This window comes from Benincasa hispida, chromosome 12 (assembly GCF_009727055.1).
Source record: "Benincasa hispida cultivar B227 chromosome 12, ASM972705v1, whole genome shotgun sequence".
Classification (NCBI taxonomy): domain Eukaryota; kingdom Viridiplantae; phylum Streptophyta; class Magnoliopsida; order Cucurbitales; family Cucurbitaceae; genus Benincasa; species Benincasa hispida.
Window position 1 is genome coordinate 30,244,216 of NC_052360.1, and position 13,870 is coordinate 30,258,085.

The window sequence follows — 13,870 nt, forward strand, 5'->3', positions numbered from 1 at the left end:
GATTGCACAACATTTTGTTGAATGCCTCTGCCAACCCATTTTCAGCAGCATTGTACATGGATGACTTGAATTTCTTGAACTTTAACTTCTCACACAACATATCCATCAAGCCATTGGAGAACTGCCTCCCATTATCTATCACAATTCGATGGGGGATATAGTACCAATAGATTATGTGAGTGCGGATAAAGTCCACCATGTTTTTTTGTCTTAGCTTCTCTTAAGGCGATGGCCTCAGCCTACCCTGAAAATAATCAGTGGCTATGAGGATGTAAGAATGTTATTGCCTTCTTATAGGGCTAACAAGATCAGATCCCCATATTTCTAAAGGCCATGAAGCTATAGTCGGATGTAGAGGCTTGGACGGTTGATGAATGAAGTTTTCATGGTATTAACAAGCCTCACACTTCTTTGCACACTCTTTCGAATATTAGATCATTCTTGGCCAGTAGTAACCCATCCTTTTCAGTTAGAACTATAGCTTTGGTCTAGATTGATGTGCGCTGCAAATGCCTGAATGCGATTCTTTCAAAACCTTAGTTGATTCCCCTTTTCCAAGGCATCGAAGAAAGATCCTTAAAAGGAGCGGCAGTATAAAACCCCTTTGTAATAAATGAAGTGAGTAGCTCTTCTTTGGATTTTGATTTTAATGGCGGGTTGTCAGGAAGCCTTTTATGCTCAAGGTAAATTATAATGAGTTGCCACCAATCTTCCTCATAAATTAATCAAACTGTTATCGCATTCATTTCTTCACATTTAGTCTTAACCAAAGGTATAACCCACCTTCGATAAAGTGATATACTTAGGGATACATCGTCTAAAACTGTCTGGGCAGTAGCCAAGTTTGCCAAGGCGTCTTCCTTCTTATTTTTTGACCTCTGGACATGCTCCAACATCACGCTGTCAAATTTCCCTATCAACTATCTGGCATAAATGAAGTAAGGCTTTAAGTCATCATGCTTCACATCATACTGGATTACAAGCTAATTTATTATCAACTTTAAGTCACCAAAAATCTCCATGCATGATACCTCAATCTCTAAAGCCATTTGGAGGCTGATTATCAAGGCCTGGTATTCGGCGACATTGTTCGAGCACAATTCACTAAGTGCACAGCTGTAGGGCAGCAAGTGTTTGTCCTGTGAAATGAGGTTGACCTGCCCCCACACCACTCCTTCATGCTGCACCATCGAAGAACATGATCCAAGGTTCCATGATTTGCGTGAAGAGAACTTCATAATCGGGCAAGTCTTCTTGAAACTTTCAATCTGATGGAATTGGGTGATCTGCTAAGAAGTCGGCCAATGCTTGTCTTTTGGTCGCCTTTGGTGGCACACAGACAATGTCGTATCGTTGAAGCATGATTGCCCATTTTGCCAAATGCCCGGAGATGATTGGCCTAGATAGGATGTACTTGATGGGGTTAGCTCTCGCAATTAGATGAATGGTGAAGGCTTGCTATAATGTTTCAGCTTATCAATAGCGAAAAAGAGTGCAAGACACGTTTTCTCAATTGGAGAGTAATTGATTTTAGCTCTGGTCAAAGTTCTGCTTAGATAGTAGAGAGCATGCTCTTTTCCCTTCTCCTCTTCTTGTACCAACAATATCCCCAACGATCTTTCTTGTGCGATGATGTATAATATCAATGGCTTACCTGCTATGGGAATGCCTAAAACAAGAGGGCTTAACAAGTACTTCTTTATGTTATCAAAAGCATTTTGACAGGCCTCATCCCATTCATATTTTTCTCCTTTTCTCATCAATTTTTGGAAAGGTTGACATTGATCAGCCACATTGGAAATAGAACTTCGATGTAAGCTAGACGTCCCTGAAGACTTCTTAACACATAAATTCTTTGGCCTCATCATCTTCTGAATGACATCGATCTTGGATTGATCTATCTCGATTCCCCGATGCCTTACAACGAAACCAAGAAACTTTCCTGAGGTTACATCGAATACAAACTTGAGAGGGTTCATCCTCAACTTGTATTTTTGTAGGCAATCAAACACAACTTTTAGATCCTTCAAATGATCTTGTCGTTTCTTGGACTTGACTACGAGATCATCAACATAACATTCTACATGTTTGTGCAACATGTCATCGAACAACTTTTACATGTCACGTAAGTAAGTAGTGCCAACATTATTCAACCCGAAGGGCATTACCTTATAACAATATATTCCTTTTGGAGTTCAAAAAGCCGTCATTTCCTCATCAGCGAGAGCCATTCATACCCAAACGATCCATCCATAAAGGATAGGACCCCGTGCCCTGTTGTCGCATCAACATGATCCCGTGATGGGCAATGAAAAATCGTCTTTCAGGCATGCATTGTTTAGATCACGAAATTCTATGCAAACACGAAGTTGTCCGTTCTTCTTTCTAATAGGGACAATGTTGGCTGTCCACGTTGGGTATTTGACTTCATGGATAAACCCTGCTTCAATCAACTTATTGACTTTAGCTTCAATCTAAAGAATAAGTTCTGGTCGAAAGCATCATTGAGCTTGCTTAACTAGTCGACGCCCCTGTTTAATTGTGAGATGGTGGCATGCTACCTTTAGATCAAGCCCCAACATCTCTTTGTACGACCAAACGAAAATGTCCCTGTATTCAATGAGAAAACTCATATATTTGCCTTCTTCCTTTCCAAAAAGAGATGCGTTGATGAAAGTTGGGCACCCATGCAAGGACCGCCCTCAATGGTAAGAGTTCCCAACTCACTTAGGACTGAGGTCATGTTACCTGTGGTCATCCTAGTGAAGTAAAGTCTTTGTCATAAACGATGTTATATAACGAGACGTTAACACTTCATGGTGAAGTCTTATACAAACTCTTTGTATAGGATGCCTCCGTTCGCATGTCCCCAAAATGATTGATCAGGATCAGACCATCTGTGACAAGTCACAACACTTGTAACTATTTCACAAAGTGGGTCGCATCTGTAGTGTTACCAGGATAAGGTTTCCCTTCTATATCCATATACTACAGACTATTTTGGTTATCACTGAAGAATCCACTTGTATGTCACTACATATATGCTTAAGTTAGTGACAACCAGGGATTTTAGTCTATTGGTTCGTGGTAAAGCAAATAAAACATATAAATATGCAAAGTAAGAAGTGAAGTAAATATCATATATTAAACATCACAAGTGTTCGTACAAACTGTTTACAAACTATAGGACACGAGACTTTAGAGCATCATCCCTGTCACACCCCCTCCCAGATTATCCTTCTTAATTTAGAAGTGAATGTGACGACAGTAGTTACCAACCCTTTTGTGGCACTTATTGTCTAACTAACATCCTTAACCTGTTTAGATCCCTGGAATATATATATATAACATTCACCAAAATAAGGAAACTTTAAAAATAACCTCAGAACACTAGGGATCAACAACAACATAATTACATCATATTATCACATACAGAGTTCAGCGGTCCCAATATACTTTACTAGTCCTAGCAACACATATGTACAGACATTTACGGAATAAACACCTAAAATTTCTCTCTAGACTTTGGACTTTTAACTGGAATCCTTGAATAGCAGAGCAGGATGATAGCTAACCTCTGGGGAGATGACCATTACCTGGGAAAAGAGAAACATTTGAAAGAATGAACTACTCGCCCAGTAAGTGACTTAATAAAAACATAAATCTCATGCTTAAACTGAAAGCTAGAAAGCAGAATACTGGAACTAAAACATGTCAAGCAAACGTGTACATGAAAATTTTAAAACCATTGTATCTGAAAACATAGCTAAACTGATTCTCAGTTGAGAAGGAACCCTTGTGGTTCAATCTCAACGTCCGATATCATATTCAAGAGAGAACCCTTTTGTTCAATCTCTCAAACATTAACCTGGCCTGGGGTGAGAACCCTTTTGTTCAACACCTTCTAGCCAATGCTAAGAAAGAACCCTCGTGGTTCAATCTTATCGTCGGGTATCATGTTTAAGAGAGAACCCTTTTGTTCGATCTCTCAAACATAAGCCTGGGCTGGGGTGAGAAGCCTTTTGTTCAGCACCTTACAACCAATGCTAAGAAAAAATCCTTGTGGTTCAATCCTACTGAACTGATTAACTGTCATACGTGCACGTAGAGCAAACTGGATCCTAATGTCAAGGATCATAACTGAGGCAGGGTACCACTGCTTATCACTAAACTAAGTGAATTATTCTGATACCTTATCTATATACTTCAACATTAGAATCATAACAAAACTGAAACTAGGTAGTACAGCTCGGATACCTTCTCCTTGTACTTCACTATTGAGCTGAAAATACCTGATAGGAAAACATTTTCATAAAACATGCTTACTAAAAGCTTGATCTCATAAATCATAGTTTTCACAAGAACATCATTTGCTAACGCATGCTCAACAACATTAAGAGCACACATGCTTTAAAACATAATACAAATATTGTAACATAAACACGTCATAGAATCTCCTTTTGAAAACTACCATGGTTCAACCATTGTACCAAAGCATATTTCATAAATTTTGTAACTAGCATGCGTTTATAAACTTTAAAGAAATGCATTGCTTGGGACTTCTTGTAAAATAACCAACATAAAGTAACTGTCAATAAAGCATGGATTATTAAAATATTTATAACTATTTATAAATCATTTATAGTCACTCACAAGTCCTTTAAGTTTGCTTCCTTAAGGCTTAATAGGCTTTTCTAATGAGAGTTGAACCTACACATATAAGCATACTACTTAGTATTTACATTAGACTTCCTTTTAGGCCTACTCAATAAATCAAGCTCACATGCCAAACCATCACATTGGGCCTCCTAATATTCACTTTGAGGGTCAGACATGTAGCCAATTTGGAGGGATTGGGTGTCAAAAGAATGCACCCTTTAATCGCCCACACTCCTCACACTTAGAAAAATTTTGGAGCATCAAACTGCAGATTCAATTCCAACAATTCATAACTAAATTTCCAGAACTGATCTCAAGGAAATTCCTTTTACAAACTTTCTTAGAATCAAGTTAGAAACATTACCTTAAAATTTCAAATCAATATTTTTCGTCGTTTGATTTGGAGATTCAAACATTCATCATTGGCCCCAATTCAAGCAGCTGCCTGCTTTTTCAACTTCCAGTTCAAACTTCAAAAATATATAACTCGCATTCCAGGCCTCATCTTAAAAATTTTCATTCTACAAAGTTGTTTATAACTGAGTTAGCAATATTACCTCAAATATTTAGCTCAAAAATCTTCGTGATTCGTCCTGGAGTTTCAATTCTTCATTGATGGCCTAGATTCACCCGAGAAACGAACCCTTCATCTTTATTTTGCTCCTTTGGCCTTAAACCGGCGAGTTTTCCCTCTCGCAGTAGAGCCAAAAAAAATGGACACATAAAGCTTTCAAATCTCACTAGAATTACACGAATAGCCCAAGTAGTTTGTTCAAACTAATTAAATGAAGTCGGCCTTCCTACTTACCACCAACCAAAATCCTGCATAAAAACTTCTTGTGCCACCTTGCCCACTAATGTGATGAAGGGCTAGGATTTAATCAATTTTCCTTTCCTAACTCCATCTATAGTGTTAATTCAATACTATACCTCAAAGAATTGCATGACCTTATCCATACACTCACTATGCATTCCAGAATTGCATGACCTTATCCATACATTCACTATGCATTCCAACGTCAAACATGACCCTCCAATATTCAGCCAGTCACCTCTTGCTTGGCTTGCTACCCGATTGTAAACTACCCCCCACACCTTTCCTCATCTCCAAGCCCATTGCGTGAGCTCCATCCCTAGGCAACATTTAGTAAAATTCAGCCGATCAATTCACCCTTCATTCACTTTGCCACCTAGGTCATCTACCACTTCATGGCTTTCTTCTTTCTTCCATAATTCCTAAGACATGATTTCATCATAGTTCATTAGAAGACATCACATTACCTACTCTTACTTAAAGTAATTAGGGTTCGGGTTTTACAATCCCCAACACCTTGCCCTCATTTTCTCTTGCATCATCAACTTCTTCTGTAGTTATATGATTGTTGTCGACTAACTTTTTCTTCGCCCTTTTAGTTATACGAACTGACTCTGACGACTTACATCCATGTCCTTCCTTGATGCAGGTATAGCATGCCCCTCCTGCAAAAGCTTCTTCTAGGTCGAAGAAATCTCGAGCCACTCATAAATGTTCAAACTCTTAAATTTGGTGTAGTTGTGAAGTCATACCCTGCTTTTGCCAGCAATTTGTAAGCTTTAGGATCGAACCCGTCTTTTGTTTATGCTTCAGGTAGATTTACATTTTTTTTAAGCCTCCCTTAGGTTCATGGATTTCCTGCTTCGTTATTGACGTAAGTGGTGTAACAAAACTTTCTTTTAAGATTTCACTATCCTCAACCTTCAAGCCTTTTGAGCATTTCATAAAAGGTGACTCGCCCTTCTTGCACCTCGACAAAGGAATATAGCGGAAGATCAGAGAACTTGGAGCCTTTTCGTCTTTTAAAATCGGTATTTTTGTAACTCTAGTGGATGTATCATCCCCTTTCAAGCTAGAGGCTGCCTTGTCGCCTGTTTCCTTCCCTGCATCTACTTGTGATTTTGACTTGGATTCACCTCCATCCATTATTGATGGAGTCTCCATAGGCATTACCTCACCAACACCCCCACTCTTTAAATAAAACTTCGCATCTGTGAAGTGAGACTCAATTTCTGAAGATGGATTAGAGTCTTCTTCAAATTTGTTAATTCTGTCTTGATAGAACTTGAAACATTGATGAAATGTTGATGTTATCAGCCCATTTCCATAAATCCAATGATGTCCCAACAACAACTTATAGGTAGTCTTCGAGTCTATGGCATGAAACAATGTGTCGGCTTTCAGGTCGCCAATGAGGAGTTCTAAGCATATCATGCCTATCGCCCTTTGGTTGTCTTGGTTAAAACCTTGAATTACCAACTCGCTGTTCAACAATTATTTCATGAGGATGCCCAATTGCTTCAAAGTCGTTTTAGGAATTATATCGACGACCGATCTATTGTCGATTAGAATTCACCCAACTCTCTATTCTCGAACGTATCCCGAGACGTATAGAGGCCTATTATGCAGTTTTGATCCCAACAGTAGATCACTGTTTGAGAAACCTATGGACGTACCATAAGAGGTATACGCGCGCGTCGTAGAGGTCAACACACTAGATGCATTGGACTCTAACAACACGTGGATGAGAGTCGTCTTAGTTGCTTAAGGGAGTGACAACAGGTTATCTATGCTAAGTGATAGTAAGTCCTATGATTCTTCCATCACTTTCGACGAACTTAGAGGAGTATCCTCTTCTCCTAACGTGTTGACGGCGTGACATGCAACAATCTTTGGTGCTTTCCTTGAACAATGGCCATATAAGTTCTCCAACAAGAAATTTGCTAACATCACTTGTCGCTTGGGTAGAGGGAAGTCCTCATCTTCCTCTGCAACAAGCTTGGGCTGTCAAGCCTTCTTTTTTCCCTTCCTTTTATGAGCCATGTTCCTTCTTCTGGAATCTAATAGGAGTGTGAATATTTTCGGGTGAGACTTGACTTTCTTTTCTTTCGACGTGTTACGAGAATCCATCCTTCTTCATCATCATCATCAACATGTTTTTCTTTATTTTGAAAATCTCTTTTTTAGACCGTTTGCTAAAGCCGAACGACTACAGGTTCAAAGGTCCCAAACTGGACTAAACTCTCTTTTTTGTCATAACACATATTCGATGTTGGAGCACTCGTTGTTACTGCCACTGTGGCATGACTTGTTTAAGCAATCTCGCCCAGATCCAGCTCAATTTTTCTATTACGAGCCAACCTTAAAATCATCTCCTTCAATACAAAAATTTTATGATGGGGTGGCTAACGACCCTATAATACTTGTAGTAGTTAAGATTGTCCACTTTTCTGACTTGCTCCAGTCATTTGCATTCCGGTAGCTGAATAAGCTACTTTTCTAGCAGTTGCTCAAGCATATATGCAACGTCTGAGTTAGGAAATGGATAAAATTTTTCCTGCCTCTTCTTTAAAGTTAGGTGATGTATTTCTTCTCAATTTTCTTCTTTTTTCTTTTTGAAGAAAATTTCGGCGGGGTCGTATTGACAACCATTGATTCCTTCGTGGCACTTTTCACAATCTTCTTAATGCCCTTTATCTCTTTTTTGTCCTTCTTTATCTTAGGGATCAGGAAATCCTTCGTCCCTCTATTGATGATGCTCAACTTCATATTATGGGTGTGAGTTACCAATTCCTCAAACGTACAGGGTTTTATTCTCTTCAAAATACAAAGAAGTCCCTAATACATATCTTGGGCGCACATTTCTACAGCAGACAGTTTAGTGAGTTGATCTTTACAATCCAAGCTTAGAGCTCTTCATCAATTGATGTAATTGATGACCGATTCTCCTTTCCATTGTTTGGCATTTGTCAACTTCATCATAGTGACACTGCGTCTGGTGCTGTAAAAGAGATTCAAGAACTCTTTTTCCAGCTGTTCCCAACTGTCAATCACCTTAGGCTCTAGATTAGTGTACCAGTCAAAAGCATTTCCTTTCAAGGTTCTGACAAACTATTTAACCAGTAGATCTCCTCTGGTTCCCATGTTCTCGCATGTTTCGACAAAATGAGCAATGTGTTGTTTCGGGTTACCCTTTCTATCGAATTACTAGAACTTCGAGGGTGAGTCGCTCTGCCTTAATCACCGTGGACATACGCTGCTCCCCCTTTACCTTCGCCTACCATGAAAAGGAAAGTTCCCTCGCTCTGGTCTACTAGTAGTGAGTGTAGCTTACTTTCCGTAGTGTGCTATTGATCTCAAGCTCTGGGATGACATGTGCATTCCGAAATATTTCCATCATTTGTTCTCGGTGGTGCTCTAAAGTTAAAAGAAGACCTAAGATCTAAATTTGGGCAGGGACTTTGGTAAGCTGTTCGGCCACATTCTATTCCGATTGCCTTGAGAAAAGCAGGTACCCAATAGACATCGTCGAGTTGTCAATTCTTTGGGTGTACGGCTTGGATTACATAAAGAAGGTTTGAGACGGGTCTCCATATTGAGCCTTTATGGAAGTCACGATCATATCTTGCAACTATTGGACCGATAGAGAGACAATAGAGTTTGATTGCAGCAGTTGAGCTTCATGTTACATGGTCTTCCCTTTGTCATTTGCCCTGACAGCAAAGGTTTCATGGGCCTATACCTGCTTTCTTAAGGCAATGATCTCATGATCTCAATCCTAAAAACTTCCATCAGAAAATTTATCCTTTTTTCCATTTTAGCTATGGCCGACTCGGCCGTCACGTCTGCCATCGTGAAAGATATCACATCTGGGTGTGATTCTCTCTTCGACTTGCTGAAGGCAAAAGTAGAGTTGTCAAACAAGGGATTTTCCTTGATGATAACCCCGCCTTTAGAAGAATCTGTCATTTGCTTCAGAATGCTATGCGTGATGACTGAGCTTTGCTCTTGTCCCTGTAGAACCTCCTTTGAATGACTGTGGGTAACAGGTCCCATATAGGAGTCGTTCACAATAGTTACTTTGGATGCAACTTTCTTTGGTGCCATTGATTTTTCTTTTTTTTTTTTTTTTGAGAGAGAGATGAGAGGTAGAGACACCCCATAGAGGTTGCCAATTTGTTCGCATGAGATTTTTGGAGAAACTTGCTTCGTGAAATATGAAGTTGCATTGATGTAGATTTGATGCAGATGTGGTTCGATCTCTAGTACTTGATCCTCTGATTCTCTATCAGTTGAATGCATGCGCTTGACTTGAAGAAGTGGAGTGCGTGATTTTCTTGATGTTGAAGTCTTGGAAGAGTCCTTGTATCTTCAAGAGACTTGTGTCTTCAAGGAGTGTGCAACTTCAGGAGTCTAGGAGTCTTCTGATTGTTGGGAGAATTATCTCTGAACTCTCTGAAATGTAGAATTGTTGACTCCCACAAATGAAAAGAGCTCCTCTATTTATAGAGTTTTCTGGTGAGCTTAGTGGACTTAGGCTCAGTTGATCCATGGGCCTTTGGACCCAATTAGTTAGACTTGGGCTTGGTTTGTGACCTTTAGGCTCAATTAGTTGGATTTGTGTCTGATTTGGCATTTGGGTCAAATTCAACCTTTTTTTTTAGCTTAGTTGGACTTTAACCCAAATAAAAATATCAAATTGGGCCAAATTAATTTTATCCGATTCAACGGTCATGATAAAAACACATGACGTCATCGAGATTTGTCTTTAACTTCAATTTCAGACATATGAACTCCTAATTGGTCCCAAATTTGATGATTTGGAATTTCGTCTTTAATTTAGTAAATGATATGGCAGTTTGTGATTGGTCCAAAATTTCTCCTTCAAGAGGCATATTTTTATTCGACGCTATCTAAGCAGCACAATGGATGATGCAACCTAACCTCAAGTTTTTCCTATAAAACAAACAGAGAAATGCAATCTTGGATAAAAAAAAAAATCAAAACAACACATCAGACACCATGATATCTCTCCTAATTTCCAAAGTAGAATTTTACCATAAAGTTAAACAATGAAGATCAAATCATATTAAAACCATGCATTAAAACATGAAATAGTTCCCAAAAAATTGCCAAAATAAATATAATCAACATGCATAAAGCTTGTATAATTGATTTCGAGGTTAAAGGTGAAATTTACTCTCCTCATGCTTATTTTAAAAAAATCCAAAAGGTTCGATCGAAATATCCATAAAATGTTGATATCAATGGATATGTCTGAAAAAATTATTATTTTTTTAAATTAGAAAATAAATATTTTACGTTCTTTAAAATAAGTTAAAAGCTTTATTATTTATATTATATTCACACCGTGATATTTTTTTACTTGTTGTTTTTGTGTGTGTTTCATGATTTTTTTTTCTTATATAAGAAACGATCATCTAAACAAAAAAAAAAAAAAAAAAAAAAAAACCAAACCGTATATACAAAAGAAAATCTATGCCCAATAATTTTTATCTCCTTAAGAGTACAATTTTACTCACTTGTGCCTAAATTTCAAGAGTAATTTTCTTTCAGGATATAATAAATTACCTTTCTGTCCTAGAGGTTGGAGGTTTGATCCCTCTTCTCCACGCTTGTACTAAAAGGAACACCATCTCCACGCAATATACGACAAGCTTTACTTTGTGGAGTAAACGAAACTTCGACAAATTTTTAAAGAGGAGAAAAGTACGAATGAAAAAGTAAGTTCTAATTTAGAGAAGAGATATATTATTAACTAATTCGTGATTGTTTGAATATTCGTGTCCTTCAAATTGGTTAATAATTGAAAAGATGCATCCATTAAACTGAAAGGATGAAACTCATGAAATTGAAAGATGCAATCCTAAATAAAAAGTCATATACCATTTTATTTCAACATTCCCATAGAAATGCCAATTCACCCCTAAGGTAGATGTTGAACCCGTGTCAATATGAATTTTTTTAATGGAAATGTGGACATGTCGATGAAAATTTAATGTTGCAATTTATGAATAACAACAAAAAAACAAACAATAAAATAAAAGTAAAGATTGAGATTGATAACCAAATTTGATGCAATATCACCTACGACCGGAGAACAGTATATTCAAAAGTATATTAAAAAACTGCAACCCTAAAAGATGGAGAACACACACAACTAAATATTGTAGCTTAGTTCTTTAGGAAAGAACAAAAAATGGACCGTGATCGGATGAGGAAGCATATATATATATATATCCTATGATCATAGTATGATGGCAGTCGGGCAAGTATGCCCCCATCGTCCAGTGATTCAGGACATCTCTCTTTCAAATATATATTCAGATTGAATCTGCAAAAGAGTGCAACATCAGACTCGACAAACTAGAGGTTCAGAGGATCACAAGACATAAAACAAACTAGACAACATTTTTCTTGTAAGAAAAATATAGTCAATACCAATGCAATAACAAATATATATAGAAAAAGAAATTGAGAGTATCAAAGGGGTGAATAAAAGGGAGAAAAAAGCTTGGTATCAAGGCACGAGAATTCTTATATGAAGAATAAAATCAAGTTGCCTTGAAAGGCAAAAAGAAAATAAAGCAAGAACTTCTATTTGCAGAGCATGACAAGAAAGACACATGAAGACATTACAGTTGATAATTGGCAAGGACATGAAGGATGATTGTTAACAGATTATATCTATAAAATCTAGTCAAATAATAGGCTAATTTAAGACTAAACCCTAATAGTGGGTTTGATGTTTTGTCTAACTTATCTTTTCATTTAAATTCAATCCATTTGTGTATTATAAACTGAATAAAAAATCTAATTCCATATGAATTCCAAATTGGCAAGTTTCTTTTATATATATATATATTTATTGGAGTTAATTGAAAACATATAGAAAGAAGGGAAAGAGGGAGATGATAATTTTTAAATGTATGAAATCGAAGTTCATAATATAAACATTATGTCAATTAAGTTATTTATTTAGATTTTAAAATACTAATAAAATTATTGGAGTTGAACTAATAATATATGTTATATGTAGGTCAAACAAGAGGCTTGATTATTTTAATTAATAAACTTTATCCAAGTTAGTGGACCAAATATAGGTAGGTGATAATTTCTATACTAGATTATTTGGTACACAATAAAGCGAATTTCCTGCCGATCTTTTAAGAATAAAAGGGGAAATGAAAAAGATGCAAGAGAAAAGGTAACAAAAAGGATGGGCCAAAAACTAAGGCAAACGAAAATTACTGTTGAAAGTTACTCAACCAAACCAATCTAAAGTTTTCTTCTCACTTTTGTTCGTTTGAGTTCTTTAACGGTTGGTTTGATTGACAATCCAAATTCTATTTTATATTTTCAGATTTATTGAGCTCAGTAAATATGTGTTTGATAGACCACCCAAATTTTGTTTCCGAAAACTGTCTTTAGATTCTATGATCTAAATAGTAAAAATTCTGAAAACAACAATTTTTTTGTTTTTATTGTATCAAGTATTTAAATTTTAAATTTTAAAGTGGAGAGAATTATATTAGAAAAGACCAAAATATTTACCATTTTATAAACTCTATTTATTTTTTAAATTTAAATATGTATTGTTTAATGTATTATAAATAGTATAATATTACAAAATAATAATTATATAAGTTTTTTAAGAAAAATATTCATAAATAAATGAATAATAAATAATTGTTAACACTCAAATTTAGTTATAAATATATTATCAAATACATTTTAAACAATTATTTAAATTAAAATCTAGTTTCTAAATATGTATGTATATTTAGAAACATGAAATTTAACTCTTTTTCATTGGATCATTTATTTTTAAATTTATGTTTTCAGATTCCTTACCTTTGAAGTAAGTTATTAATATAGAAATGGAGAGAATTTGAGGCAGTAGTATTAGCAACCTCTTCAAGAGAAAATTAAAGCTTGCAAATTCTTCATCTAGAAAAGGTTTTATTATAAATGACTATGGAGAATTATTTAGTTCTGTTTAATAATTATTTTGATTTTTGCTTTATGAAAATTAAGCTTCTAAACTCTATTTTAATCTCTAAATTTCTATATTATGTTATCTACCTTTCATTAATGTTTTAGAAAAAGTAAAGTCAAGTTTTGAAAACTAAAAAAAAAGTAGTTTTTGAAAATTTGTTTTTATTTTTAGATTTTGACTAAGACTCAGATGTTTCTTCAAAGAAAGTGAAAGTTATTATAAAAAATTGGAAGAAAATAAACATAAATTTCAAAAAACTAAAAACAGAGGTCCAAATTAGTAACTATTTAGTTGATATGATTATTGATTTTTTAAAATTAAGTCTATTTCATCTCCGATTCTTACAATGATTTGCATCTTTCTTTAGAACAAAAGTT